Genomic DNA, 12502 nt, shown 5'->3' with positions numbered 1-12502 from the left:
GAGGAAGAATGACTTCTCATGTCTTGCTCACAACACACCTGTTAATGCATCCTAGAATCATGTTTGCTTTTTTTGCAACAGCGTCACACTCTTGACACATATTTAGCTTGTGGTCCACTATAACCCCTAGATCTCTTTCTGCCGTATTCCTTCCTAGACAGTCACTTCCCATTCTATATGTGTGAAACTGATTGTTCCTTCCTAAGTGGAGCACTTTGTATTTGTCCTTATTTAACTTCATCCTGTTTACCCGAGACCATTTCTCCAATTTGTCCAGATCATTTTGGATGATGACCCTATCCTCCAAAGCAGTTGCAGCCCCTCCCAGCTTGGTATCATCTGCAATCTTAATAAGCATACTTTCTATGCCAATATCTAAATCGTCGATGAAGATATTGAACAGAACCGGTCCCAAAACAGACCTCTGCGGAACCCCACTTGTTATAGCTTTCAAGCAGGATTGTGAACTGTTAATAACTACTCTCTGAGAATGGTGATCCAGCCAGTTATGCACCCACCTTATAGTAGCCCCATCTAAGTTGTATTTGCCTAGTTTATTGATAAGAATATAATGCGAGACCGTATCAAATGCCTTGCTGAAGTCTAGGTATACTTGTCCAGCACTTCTCTCTTATCCACAAGATTTATTATCCTATCAAAGAAAGCTATCAGATTGGTTTGACATGATTTGTTCTTTACAAATCCATGCTGGCTGTTCCATATCACCTTATTATCTTCTAGATATTTGCAGATGAATTCCTTACTTACTTGCTGCATTATCTTTCCTGGCACAGAAGTTAAGCTGACTGGTCTATAGTTTCCCGGGTTGTTCTCATTTCCCTTTCATAGATGGGCACTATATTTGCCCTTTTCCAGTCTTCTGGAATCTCTCCCATCTTCCATGATTTTCCAAATTTTATATTTTCTCAATTTGTTTATTGAATAGAAAGCTCATATACTGGACTGTCCGGTTCAAAACCGGATACCTGGCAATCCTATGTGGGACTGCTCTGGGAGTGAGAGGGAAGCCTGTGTATTAAGAGCTGTGTAGCATCCGTGGGCGAGTAAACTGCTAAGCACCCAAAATGTTAACCCTTAACAGTTGATGCTTACTGGCTCCAGTTAACCAGTGGGGACTGCAACAGCTTCCTGCCTGCTGTGGGCAGGGGCTGCTCCACCCCAATAGGGCCCACACAGATAGGGGTAGCTCCAGCCCAGCTAGAGCAGCTCTTGTCTGCGGCAGGCCCAGGTTCATCACAGGCAGGGGCTGCTCCTGCCTGCAGCAGGGGCTGCACGGGCTCAGCCCAGCCCCCTTTAACTGGCTAAACATCGCATTTAACCAGTTAACCAATTAATCAGGATTTTACATCCCTATAAACTGCTAGATCTAAATACTGCCTAGTGTGTTCAGGGTTAAGCTTTAGCTTGTGCCCTTTTCTTTTGTTTTGTTTTGTTTTCTTTTCTTTCCTTTGATAACTAGCTCTGATCTCTCGTGCCTACCACTTATGATCACTGAAAATCTACCTTACTGTAGTTAATAAACCTACAACAGTGCGGTTTGGCTGAACAAGGCTACCGGAGCAAGATGGTACAGATGGTGTTCGAAGCTGGAAAGTTGTGGGGAATTGGCTGGAACCTGTCTATTGTTGGTTCCTGAGTGACTGACAGGAGCATTCATGTAACTCAGCGTGGGTATGGTCCTGTCCATGGAAGTCTGTGTACATGCAGTACCTACCAGAGGTTTGTGGCTTGCAAACGGCATCACAGTATAAGAGAGAGCCCAGGTTGATAGGGCAGAGGGCTCAGCAACATCACTGTTCAGGTTGCCCCTTGGGAACACTGTCACACCTACACACTAGTGGGGTGCCTTGGAAGCAACCAAGGAGGATATGTTTCACAAGGTGCTCCAATCCTCAGAGGAATAAAACAAGAAAGGATGTGGATGCATTGGAGAGGGTCCAGCGGAGGGCGACCAAAATGATTAGGGGGCTGGAGTGCATGACCTATAAGGAGTGACAGAGGGATTTGGGTTTGTATAGTCTGCAGAAGAGAAGAGTGAGGGGGGATTTGATAGCAACCTTCAACTGCCTGAAGGGAGGTTCCAAAGAGGCTGGAGAAAGGCTGTTCACAGTAGTGACGGATGGCAGAACCAGGAGCAATGGTCTCAAGTTACAGTAGGAGAGGTCTAAGTTGGATATTAGGAAAAACTATTTCACTAGGAGGGTGGTGAAGCACTGGAATGGGTTACCTAGGGAGGTGGTGGAATCTCCATCCCTAGAGGTTTTTAAAACAAAAGACAGAACTATGTAGCACTTTAAAGACTAACAAGATGGGCCCATGAAAGCTCATCACCTAATAAACCATCTTGTTAGTCTTTAAAGTGCTACATAGTTCTGTCTTTTGTTTCAGCTACGCCAGACTAACACGGCTGCATCTCTATCACTATTCTAGAGGTTTTTAAGTCTCTGCTTGACAAATCCCTGGCTGTATTGATTTAGTTGGGATTGGTCCTGCCTTGGGCAGGGGGCTGGACTTGATGACCTCCTGAGGTCTCTTCCAGCTCTATGAGTCTATGATTCTAAGAACATAGGGTGTGGAGAGAGACTTTAAAAGAAAACTATAAACAAGACAGATGGGACAGAAAGGAGATCCAGGAGCTAATTTTAATGAGCCAGAAACAGATAATAAAAGTGATGCAGAAGCAAGCAAACAGATGCAGCAGCCAATACAGAATTGTTTTCCCTGCCCTCCCCAAACTCCTCCCACACGTTCCTTGCAACTTCCTAGCCCAGCACAGTACCTCTTCACTCCACCCCTTTGGGCAGCTTCCAGAATGATACACACAGCTATAAAAGCTTACACTGCCCAGCACTGTTATCTCCCTTTCCACTAAGCCTTTTGTGTGTGTTGTTAATTAGTATTTAATAAAAACATACTCTCTGAAAGATAACCAACCTTTATTTGTTGCCTGCACACAGTGGTTGCTGCTGGAATTAATACACAGTGGCAATTTAATCATTTGCTAAGTACAAATAATGGTCAGAAATAATCAAAATTCTCATGCAAGGTGGCGAGTTAACAAAGCATGGCAGACTGCTGGATAGAAATACATATTACTGGAGCTCATTGTCAAAGCCTCCCTGATTCAAGTAGCCACCCATTGTACCCTTCTAGTAGCCCTAATATCTGACTGCCTCAGTGTCCCACCCCGGGGGAAACATTTCACCCTGAGCTTCACAAGGCTGCTGGGACCATGGGAATATTTTCCTCATTTAGGTCTAACCTGCCAGAAAGGCAGCTCCAGTGAGTTTTTAATCTGCCAAAGGCACATTCCATGGTCATTCAGCACCTGCTCAGGCCATTGCTGAAATGCTCCTTGCTGCTGTCCAGGTTTCCTCTGTAAGGTTTCAGGAGCTGTGGGATCAAGGGATACGCCTGGTCTCCTGGGATCACTATGAGCTTTCCAACATTCCCCACTGGAATCTTTTGGTCTAGAAAGGAAGTCCCTGCATGCAGCTTTCTGTATGGGCTGGTGTTCATGAAGATGTGTGCATCATGCACCTTCCCAGACAGACAGCCCCCGCACACGTTGATGTCAGTGAAATGGTCACAGTGATCCACAAGCACCTGAAGTACCATAGAGCAGTACCCCCATTCTATTCACATGCTCCATTGCAAAATTATCCAGGGCCAAAATTGGGATCTGGGTGCCATCTATCACCCCACTGCAGATAGGGAATCCCATTGCCGCAAAGCCATCCACTATTTCCCACACATTGCCCAGAGTCACAATCCTCTGTAGCACGATGCTGATTTGATTAACAGCCCTACACACTTGAGTTAAAGCAGCTGAACCCTGGACTCCCTGGCTCCAAACCAATTCACAACAGACCAGTAGCAGTCTGGAGGCACCAGATCCCACACAGGAAACTCCACGTGATTCTCCGCCAAGAGAGCAGCCCTCATTTTGGTGTCCTCGTGCCGAGTGCTGGGGCAAGCTCCATGCAGTTCCAGGAAGGTGGCTGCCTGCATCTGACAGTTCTGCAGCCACTGGTCATCCCAGACCTGCCTAAGGACTCGTTCCCATAACTCAGTGCTTGTTTCCTGAGCCCAAAAGTGATGCTCCACCATGTGCAGATGCTCTGTAAATGCCAAAAGTAATCTGGTGTTGTTTCTTTCCACAGCACACAGGGGGTCAGGCACCTCGGATGCCTGTTCAGACTAGGAGCTCAGGATACACTGCATGTCCATCCATGATGTACAGTCATTCCTCATTTAACACGTGCCCGCTAAACACGTTTTCGCAACAACACTATTTTTTTTTGGAACGTTTTTTGAATTACACGACCGTCCCCGGTATAACATGATTTCCCCAGCCGGCCCATTGATGGCAGCTGCGCGGGGCTTCCCCTGCCTCTCTGCAAAGTGGCGGAGGATTTGCTGCTTGTTGCACCGTTTCCTGCTGACTCCCCCTCGCCGAACACATTGGCCCCTCTCCTCTGCCCCCACTTGCAGGCCGGTGGCTGGGTTTCCCCAGCCGGTCCGTCGCCGGCGGCTGTGCGGGGCTTCCTCCCCTCCCTGCAAAGTGGCGAAGGGTTCGCTGCTCGCCATGCCATTCCCCAGCGACCCTCCCCCCCACCAGACATAGTGCGGGTCCCAGCAGACCCATCACAGGGGCATACTCCCAGCCCAATCCCCCTCCCCTTCCCTTCCCCAGAGCCAAACACCTCCCCTCCCTGATGTAACCCAGTCCCCTTTCTCCCCCAACTTTATGTCCCATTTCCAACAGACACCACCACTTGAAATGCAACCCCCACCTTTTCCATTATTTTCAATGCAAAAATTGACCCCGCATAACATGTTTTCACTTAACACGATCATTTTCTGAAACATATCTACAGTGTTAAATGAGGAATTACTGTATTCATAAAAGTGACCACAACAATGGAGAGCAGTGCAGGATCCATCCATTCAGACAGAGACATTGGGTGCACCGTACATGGGCCATTGAAAAATGCCACAAATCACAGCTGAAAGCCCAAGGAAAGATGGGATAGAAAAAACTGCACCATGGGACATTGAGCCCGCATGATGTACTGCAATCCATTCTGCCTTCCCAAAATGCCTAGCTGCAGTAGGTGGTGAGTAGCATAGTGGAATAGATATTCACAGACAGACAGGAGGGGCAAAGAGGGCAACTGCTCTAGGACCTCGTGACTCTAAAAGTCCCAGGGTCCCAGCCAGAGTCCCATGCCCTTTAAACTACTACTGAAGCACTGTGCATTGCACTCCAGGCAGCTCTGAGTGCAGGCTGTCCCAACCCCTCCCCTTCCACCTGAGTCCCCACCCTTTCCAGGAGCACGGAGTCACCCTCACCACTTTTCCTAAGGGCCTGACAACTCTGTTGGTCCCTCTGCCTACAGTGATCTGGGGCCAAAATTGGGATCTGCATGTCATCTATCACCCCACAGAGGCTGTGTCCAGACTCCATGCCTCCGTCGACGGAGGCATGTAGATTAGCCAGATCGGAAGAGGGAAATGAAGCCGCGATTAAAATAATCGCGGCTTCATTTAAATTTAAATGGCTGCCCCGATCTGCCGATCAGCTGTTTGTCGGCAGATCGGGAGAGTCTGGACGCGATGCCCCGACAAAGAAGCCTTTCTTCATCGACACAGGTAAACCTGGTTTCACGAGGCTTACCTGTGTCGATGAAGAAAGGCTTCTTTGTCGGGGCATCGCGTCCAGACTCTCCCGATCTGCCGACAAACAGCTGATCGGCAGATCGGGGCAGCCATTTAAATTTAAATGAAGCCGCGATTATTTTAATCGCGGCTTCATTTCCCTCTTCCGATCTGGCTAATCTACATGCCTCCGTCGACGGAGGCATGGAGTCTGGACACAGCCAGAGAGACCACAGCTCTTTCTGTGGATGCTAGACTCAGAGCTGTGGACACACACTGTTTTGAATCCATTTTGAAGCACTTGAAAGAGGGGAAAGTGATCAGGAATAGTCTACATGGATTCACGAAGAGCAAGTCATGCCTGACCAATCTGATTAGCTTCTATGATGAGGTAACTGGCTCTGTAGATATGGGATAGTCGGTGAATGTGATGTACCTTGACTTTAGCAAAGCTTTTGATACAGTCTCCCACAATATTCTTGCTAGTTAAAGGAATATGGATTGGATAAATGGACTGTAAGATGGATAGAAAACTGGCTAGACTGTCGGGCCCAACGGATAGTGATCAACGGCTCGATGTCAGGTTGGCGGTTGGTTTCTAGCAGAGTGCCCCAAGGATCTGTTCTTGGGCCAGTTTTGTTCAACATCTTTATTAATGACCTGGATGAGGGGATGGATTGCACCCTCAGCAAGTTCAAAGATGACACTAAGCTAGGAAGAGAGGTAGATACGCTGAAGGGCAGGGATAGGGTCCAGAGTAACCTGGACAGATTAGAGGATTGGGCCAAAAGAAATCTGATGAGGTTCAACAAGGACAAGTGTAGAGTCCTGCACTTGGCACAGAAGAATCCCAAGCATTGTTACAGGCTGTGGACTGAATGGCTAAGTAGCAGTTCTGCAGAAAAGGACCTGGGGATTATAGTGAATGAGAAGCTGGATATGAGTCAACAGTGTGCCCTTGTAGCCAAGAAGGCTAATGGTATATTGGGGTGCATTAGGAGGAGCATTGCCAGCAGATCCAGAGATGTCATTATCCCCCTTTATTCGGCTCTGGTGAGGCCACATCTGGACCACATTCTGGACCTCCCACTACAGAAAGGATGTGGATGCATTGGAGAGGATCCAATGGAGGGTGACCAAAATGATTATGGGGCTGGCGCGCATGACCTATGAGTAGAGACTGTAGGATTTGGGTTTGTTTAGTCTGCAGAAGAGAAGAGTGAGGGGGATTTGATAGCAGCCTTCAACTTCCTGAAGAGAGGTTCCAAAGAGGATGGAGAGAGGCTGTTCACAGTAGTGACAGATGCCAGAACAAGGAGCAGTGGTCTCAAGTTACAGTGGGAGAGGTCTAGGTTGGATATTAGGAAAAACTATTTCACTAGAAGGGTGTTGAAGCACTGGAATGGGTTACCTAGGGAGGTGGTGGAGTCTCCATCTCTAGAGATTTTTAAGCCTCGGCTTGACAAAACCCTGGCTGAATTGATTTAGTTGGGATTGGTCCAGCCTTGGACAGGGGGCTGGACTTGATGACCTCCTGGTGTCTCTTCCAGCTCTATGATTCTATGACTGTGTACAGAAGGAGCATTGTGTGAACACGCACAAGCAATGCAATTATACCAGGGTTTGACCATCAGAGTAACTTGTGTTGATAAAACTCTGTAGTGTGGGCAAAATCTAAACTCAAGGTCTGAACAGAGACACTGGATTTATGGCTTATTACAACAATCTGCCACCCACTAACCCCCCTTTTTGATTTATGACTGCAGAGCTTTTACAGGTATTCAACCTTGAATGGTCCCTTGGAATATGTGCTATCATGCTAAACACCTTGTTCCACCTTGCATTTGTCTGTGACCCTTGGCGTACCTTTCCCAGGCCTGAAGAAGAGGGCTATGTGGCCCAAAAGCTTCTCTCACCGACAGAAGTTATTCCAATGGAAGATATTACCTCCTCTGTCTTGCCTCCGACTTCTGTACACACAGGGAGCAGGTTTTTATGCCAATGCTACTGCGGTCTGAAAGCTCCCACCAGAGGGCAGTACATGCACAGCATTATCATATCCCGTGGCAGCGAGCCTTCGGCTTCTGCCCCTGCAAGTGAGGTGTGCTTAGCCTGTGCCTTGCAAGAGGAGGTGAGTGGGGTTTAGCAGGAAGAATTGGGAGTCAGGACTCCTGGGTTCGATCTTTAGCATAGGGAGGGGAGTCGTGCCTAGTGGTTGGGGCTGGGGTTTCTGGGCTGTTCCCTGGTGTAGATCTGTACCAATTACTCAGTGAGATGGGAATACCATACAGATTTGCAGTGGGGGAGGGAGTGTTTTCTCTCACAGTGACCCTCAATGGCTGGCTCCCTAATGCTGGGAATGGCTCTGGTGGCAGATGGTGGTTTTTTTCCTCCCTCTCCTCCTGTCATTTGGTGGCTCCCTCTGCAATTTGATGGCTGCATTGTGGAGTGGGGGCTGGGTGGTGTCCATGCCCCTCCTGCGAGGCATGGGCATGGGCATGATGCAAGGGCAATTGTGTGGCCATTAAGCACTCCCAATAGAAACCAAACCTTAGCTGTGGGTGCTTTGCTAATCTCTCCTGAGTGGCCACACAAGTGCCCAGCTTCCAGGGGCGCTAGCTGGGGTGAGGGTGGAATGTGAGCCCACCCCACAGCACAGAAAGCCTAGGCAGGGCGCTGGCATGAAGGAGTGTCTCTGTCACAGCTGCAGCCGGGGTACAGCCAGACTGGTTCCTGACAGCCCAGCTCTGACCTTCACTGCCCAGCCTGAACACAGGCAGCTTCCCCTTTGTCCCAGCAGGCAGAACTAGTATGTGCTGAGCCCCCACCCCGGAGTGGGGCCCGATCCCCTGGAGGAGGGCTAACTAAATCCTTGAAAACATGAGTCTTCCTAATGGCACCTCAGAGCAACCCCCTGCTGGGCCATTTTCACCAGAGCAAGGCAGGGTGTAGACGAGAACCCAGGAGTCCAGGCTCCCAGCCCCCCCTCGCTGCCCTGGCATGAGGCAGGAGGCCAAGTTGCAGAAAACAGTCTTCTGCCCTGCAGCCTCCCTGGCACAGAGATCCCCAGGGACGTGGCTGCAGCATCACTTTTGCTGGGCATTGGGAGGCGTCCATCCGTCCGCACTGCCGGCGCACAGCGAACAAGGGGAGCTCAGTCCCAGGAGATGCTGGGCCAGCAGGCCACAAGCTGTGTGCATGGCTGGGCAGGCTGCAGTGGGGCTGGGAGTGCAGGGAGGCCACATGTGGGTGCTGCACTGTGTCCTGCCTGGGCACCGGGAGACAGCTGCTTCTTGGGAGCCAGGCTGGGGGAAGGTGCCAAAGCTCCTGGTCTGTGTGCTGAGGAAGGTCGCACTAGGAAATGGTTCCTTGCTTCCTCCAGAGGTTATACCCGCCGGCTACGTCTACACTAGCATGATTTTCCGGAAATGCTTTTAACGGAAAAGTTTTCCGTTAAAAGCATTTTCGGAAAAGCGTGTCTAGATTGGCAGGACGCTTTTCTGGAAAAGCACTTTTTCCGGAAAAGCATCCATGGCCAATCTAGACGCACTTTTCCGCAAAAAAGCCCCAATCGTCATTTTCGCGATCAGGGCTTTTTTGCGGAAAACACTACTGTGCTGTCTACACTGGCCCTTTTCCGGAACAGTTTTCCGGAAAAAGACTTTTGCCCGAACAGAAGCAGCATAGTTTTTCCGGAAAAGCACTGATGATTTTACATTAGATCGTCAGTGCTTTTCCGGAAATTCAAGCAGCCAGTGTAGACAGCTGGCAAGTTTTTCCGGAAAAGCGGCTGATTTTCCGGAATAACTTGCCAGTGTAGACACAGCCGCCCAGCCTCCAGCACAGTTTGTATGTGAGCAGATCACCCCATCTCTGGGGCCCAACAATCACCCTGCAGGTCCCAGACCTCGTCTGCTGCTAGCCCAGAGCAGCCCCACTTACCTCTCTGTTTGGTGCATGGGACCAGCCACATATAGGGGTGTTCAGCTCTCCCTGAGCCGGGCCGAGGGAGGGCTTGGTGGAGAAGGTTTGGCCACTTGGCCCCTTTGTCTATGTCCACATGACAGGAGAGCAAATAGAACCCAGGAGTCCTGACTTCCATCCTGCCCCCTCTGCTCTAACCACTAGACACCACTCCCCTCCCCTCAGGGCAGAATCCAGGAGTCCTGACTCCCAATCTTCTCCCTCTTGCACCCTGCAGAAGTGGATCCAGGGCCATTTGCTGCCAGAAGTGCCAGCTCTGACCTCACTCTGGAGTGGGGACTGGGCTACGGACCTTTTCCCTGAGAGTAGGAGGCACTAGCTCCAGCCCCAGGACTGGGAGGAGGTGGGCTAACTGGTCCAAGGTGGGTGAGGAATGAGATCCAGGCCCTTTCAACCCTAGGGAGTATGTGGCCTGATTCAGCCCCTGGGCAGGAGGACTAGCTGAGACCACCCCAGCCCCCTTGGGCCTGACTGCGGCAGCAGCCCCTCCGCCACCCTCAGCACCAGTTCCCACATGCGCCTTCCCAGGATGAGTCACTGTATGCTCCCAGCTTCTGCTGCAGAACAAGCAGCTCCCTCCACTGGGCTCCTCTCAAGGGCTGCTATGCAACAATGCTCCCCCAGATTCCAGCAGGGGGCGAGGAGGGGCCAGAACCTGAATCCAATCCCAGCCATGAGAGGGAAGTGGGGTCTGGAAGTTAGAACAAGAGGGCTGGGACTCAGAACTCCTGGGTTCTGCCCTGAGGGGAGGGGAGTGGCATCTAGTGGTTAGAGCAAAGGAGGCCGGATGGAAGTCAGGACTCCTGGGTTCTGTTTGCACTCCTGCCATGTGAACATAGACAAGTGCTTTCCCCTCACTGTGCCTCAGTTTCCCCCTTGGTGTGAGTGAGTGTGAAGGGTTGTGTGACCGTCAAGAGGCTGATCCCAGATTACCTTCTCACTCTGCCTTCCTGACTGGGGCCTACCTGTGCCCCAAAGCCTCCTAATATACTCATCTCCTGTGTGGCACATTCAGCCCAGCCCCAGGGATCCTGCAGGGACCACCTCCCCCGCCTTCATGTGTGTGGTGAGTCTGCCGGGTTTCAGCTCAGCTCACTGTCCTCCTACGTACTAACTGACCCCCTCAATCTGACGGCTGCGGAGGCCCAGGCCCTTGGAGAGGGGGTGCCAAGTTTGCCTGCCAGGATAAAGGGCGGATTTAGCCCTTGTTCCTGCAGGGAGCTGGCCCCTCACTCCCCCATTCAGACACATACCCCATTGTCCTCAGCCCCAGATCCAGTGTCAATTCCCAGCTATTCCCTGCAGTGGGAGTTTCCAGCCACAATGGTGGCTTTGTGGACCAGGCAGTAATGTGAGAAACCCTACTGCCCCGCCTGGCACCATCCCCAGGTACCCTTCTCACATGCTGTGGCCCTGCAAGGTGCACTCCAAGGGAAGAGGGTGCACTGAGGGGGGGTGCATATGCAAGAGGGAGGTCGGATGTGTGTGCATGAGTACGTGGGCGCAATTGTGTGTGTGCAGGAGCAAATGAATTGTTGTGTGAGTGTGTATACACAACAGAGACTGTGTGTGATGATGTCTGTATGGAAGACTGTGTGTGCAGCCCAAGTGTGTGTTTGAGAGGGCGACAGAATGTACACAGCAGCATGCAGTGTGTGCAGCTGTTTGCAGTGTATGTAGTTGTGTGCATAGCTGTGTGTAGTTGTATGTAGCTGTGTGTAGTGTGTGTAGAAGCATGCAGTGTATCTGAGCTGTTTTTGCAGTGGTTAGCTGTGTGCTGTGTGCAGTGTGCGCAGTTGTGTACACTGCTGTGTGTAATACTGTCTGAGGTTGTGTGTACAGCAGTGTGCAGCAGTATATGTGCTTAGCTGTTTGCAGTGTTTATAACTATACATTGTGTGTGGTTGTGTATATCTACGTGCAGTATGTGTAGATATGTGCAGTGTATGTAGCTCTGTGCAGTGTTTAGAGATATGTACAGCGTGTGTGACAGTGTGCAGTATGTGTAGCTCTGTACAGTGTGTGAATTGCTGTGTGTGTAGTGTGCAGCTATGTGCAGTGTGTACAGCTGCGTGTAAAGTATGTAACTATGTGCATCATATATACAAAAGAGTATGCAGTGTTTGTAGCTATGTGCAGCGTGTGTGACAGTGTGCAGTGTATATAGCAGTGTGTGTAGCTTTGTACAGTGTATGTAGAAGTGTGCAGTGTGTGGTGGCTCTGTGCAGTGTGTGTAGCACTTTGTGTGAGTAGCTCTGTGCTGTGCGTGTAGCTCTGTTCAATATGTGCAACACTGCGTGTGTGTAGCTCTGTGCCGTGTATGTAAAACTGTGTGTGTGTGTGGCTCTGTGCTGTGTATGTAGAAGTATGCAGTGTATGTACCTCTGTGTGGTGTGTGTGTGTAGCACTGTGTGTATGTAGTGCTGTGCAGTGTGTGCAGCACTGTGTGTAGCTCTGTGGAGCATGTGTACAGCTGTGTGTGTGGCACTGTGTGTGTAGCTCTGTGCAGTGTGTAGCTCTGTGCAGTGTGTGTAGCTTTGTGTGTGTAGCTCTGTGCAGTGTGTAGCTCTGTGCAGCATGTGTACAGCTGTGTGTGTGGCACTGTGTGTAGCACTGTGTGTGTAGCTCTGTGCAGTGTGTAGCTCTGTGCAGCGTGTGTACAGCTGTGTGTGTGGCACTGTGTGTGCAGTTCTGTGCAGTGTGCCGCTGTTTGTGTGTGGCACGGTGTGTGTAGCTCTGTGCAGTGTGTGTAGCTGTTTGTGTGTAGCGCTGTGTGTGTAGCTCTGTGCAGTGTGTGTAGCTGTTTGTGTGTAGCGCTGTGTGTGTAGCTCTGTGC

The sequence above is a fragment of the Pelodiscus sinensis genome, chromosome 11 (assembly GCF_052426305.1).
Source record: "Pelodiscus sinensis isolate ZL-2025 chromosome 11, ASM5242630v1, whole genome shotgun sequence".
NCBI classification, from domain to species: Eukaryota; Metazoa; Chordata; order Testudines; family Trionychidae; genus Pelodiscus; species Pelodiscus sinensis.
Note: the sequence above shows the minus strand (reverse complement) of the source record.